Below are 2,840 nucleotides of genomic sequence, written 5' to 3'. Positions count from 1 at the left end.
TTCATGTTGGTTTTCTCGGCCTTGTTTAGGATCGGCTTACGAGCACCGTGCGTGGCCGCAAGGCCCAACCCGGAGTAGGATGATCCGGTTATGCGGTGAAAACCCTAAATCGTCGTAGATCTCATTAGCTTCATCTTGATCAAGCAGGACCACCAAGTATTCGTGCACCCCGTACGGATCATGGGTGGATCGGCTCTTTGAGCCGATTCACGGGATAACCCGAGAGCCGATCGAGGCTCGTATTTAACGTTTACATGTATGCCCCGCAGAAACTAAGCGAGGCAACCTCATCACCTTCCCGACCGGGTATAGGTCAGGTGGCACGCCCTTGCACTTCGCAACGCCGCGTGTGACCAGAAGAGCATTGCGGGCCGTCGCTCGGAGGGGTCTCAGCCAGCCGCAGCTCTAGGCTCCCCCCGGCTCTACAGTGTTGACAAGGCCGCTGCCCGCCGGTGGGTTTTGGCAGTCAACAGAACCTTGATTCATGAATTAAGGTTGGCCGCACGCGTGTGTCGTTCGAGTTGACATGGCCTGCAGGCTAGAATTGCTCGACCACTGTGAGTTTAAGAAGGGATTGAGAGGAGGGAGGCTGCAGGCCATCTCAACACGTTTATGATACTCCCGGAAGCGCTCCACTTCTCATCAGAACATTAGCCTTAATTTGTTTTGCTCCAACATCTCAGAGTGGCTTATGTGAACTTGTTCTGACGGAAGTAGCTTCTCCAATCTATTGGTCATTGTAATTTGTTTTGTGTAACTCGTTTTCTGCTCTGTACATTGTCACCCATCTGGGCTGTTCTGTTTCGTGGATTGCATAGGGCAGTCGTTTTCTTTTTTTTTCAATTACTCAGTTCTATTGCTGCTATTTTTGAGTCTACTATTTTTTTGTTCTTTGTGTAGACTCCTAGATGGTGATTCAGACATCGACCTTCATCTCACCGGAAAAGAAGTGGTGGCAGCCAATTGACACGCTAAAACAATGATCATCCACTTGACCCGTTTTTTGTATTTTGAGTGGCTGCAAATAGTCTATATTTCTTTTCCTTGCAACGTTTTGTATTCATATATCGGTTCATAGAGTGGTGCATTCGTTCATGTTAGTTTAGACTAATTGATGTATCTCATCTTATGTGCAGGCAATATATTCGTGAGAGAAGCTGGAATTCCTTTGTGATGATGAAACGAACTTCTCAGATTCAGTTTCTCTAGCTTTCTTCACCAACATAAAAAAGCCTTAAGCACTGTGAATTGCGATTATAGTTGGATTGCGGGGGTTTTCTAGACATTATATCTTCTTAATTTATACCAATTTGATAATGGAGAGGGATTACTTCTTGCTGGTAAATTGGATTGGCTGTTTTTGGATGGATCTAATCTTGACAACACTTCCTGTGATGAATCTAGGTAATTATTCTTCAAGTTATTCATTTTCTTCCCGGTCATGTATGAATCAAGCTTTTCTTGTGTGTTCACAGTAGTATTGTGGGGTGGAAGAAAATAATGTATACTTATTCTCAGTTACCTCTTGAACACATGCTTACTTAACATTTGCTTACTTACTATGTCATGAGTTCTATTTCCAATAACATGAATGAGACATGCATTTTTTTACACCTGTCAGAGGTTGACCAATTCCTGTGTATCCTTTTTTCTCTTGCAAGTAACAAAAGCTTGTTTGATAGGACTGTGCATTCCTGAGAAAGAACTTCCGGTTTAGGGACCTATCGATTTAGTGTTCGCTCCATTCTTATTTCTATAGACCATCCTTGCCGTTGTCTTGTCCGCGCCGCCTGCAGCACGACCATCTCCGTATGTCGTCACGCCCAGATGTACCTCCGTCCCCGTCAATTTGCATTCATCTGGGCCAGGAGGACGTGGACTGCCCTTCCCAACGCTGATGTCGTCCGCTCCCCAGCCTACAGGAAGCGCTATTGAATTGCGACTCAATCCGGGCGACTTTCCATGCTGATCCATAGAGGTTAATTTCATGTTCATAATCTTGCATTTCCTCAATTACTTCTCTCTTTTTTGTTTTCTACACACATCTCCAAGCTACATTTGAGGAGAACATACAGATGGTCATATTATTTTGTTCAACTATGATACAAGGTTCTTCACTTGTCAATTTTTTTCTTTGAATAATATTGATTTCCAGAAAGCATAGTTGTCTATGGCTCGCTCCTACAACTGTACATTTGGTAGGATTTTCTTTGCCTACATGACGTGTGATGATTTGTTGTGTCAATTTTTTGCAGATAGGGAGATGATGTGGGTTGCCATTTTGGAACCAGAGCCTAAGCAAGAGCATTGCAAGGCGATATGGGAGCTCAGAAAGTCGCCATAAAACTACCGTTTAAGACCAGGTTGAAAGTTTGTTTGTGTAAGGCGTGTTCGTTGTCTCATGTGTACGTGGAGTGGTTGAGTGGGGAGCGTGGTTATAAGTCGAGAGAGTTGTAGCTGATCTTTTTATCGCTGATGGATGAACTAAACTGAAATCATCTGATCAGGTTTACTGCAACTCGCATGATGCAGCGTGGCGGTGGCGCGGAGGACCAAGCGGGAAGTGAACCATCAGCCTTTGAGTTACCTGTCACCCTTGGCATCAAGAAGATGACACCCAAGCCGTCTTACACCACAGGTATACCAATGCTCTTATGGTGGCTAGATTTTGACATGTGTATGATTTTCGATGGACCTATTTATGGTTCAGCACAATGTTTTGAGAAGGTTGCAGTTTTCAAACTAAGAGTTTAGTCAGCGATTCTAAGTAGTGAGGTTTTGGTGATTCTTCAAACATACTTGCCATCTTCAGTTTCTAGGTGGCTGACTAAAATTAGTGC

General features: G+C 44.1%; 1 long non-coding RNA gene across 1 annotated transcript; it reads left to right on the top strand.

Annotated features, from left to right (window-relative positions):
- The first annotated feature begins 2,032 nt into the window (after positions 1 to 2,032).
- LOC124683129 lies at positions 2,033 to 2,626 on the top strand. The gene is made up of 3 exons (XR_006996557.1): positions 2,033 to 2,109; positions 2,256 to 2,363; positions 2,508 to 2,626. It is a non-coding gene; the product is annotated as an uncharacterized LOC124683129 (long non-coding RNA).
- Positions 2,627 to 2,840: the final 214 nt, after the last annotated feature.

This window comes from Lolium rigidum, chromosome 1 (genome assembly GCF_022539505.1).
Source record: "Lolium rigidum isolate FL_2022 chromosome 1, APGP_CSIRO_Lrig_0.1, whole genome shotgun sequence".
Taxonomy (NCBI): Eukaryota; Viridiplantae; Streptophyta; class Magnoliopsida; order Poales; family Poaceae; genus Lolium; species Lolium rigidum.
This window is presented reverse-complemented; position numbering and strand designations above follow the sequence as displayed.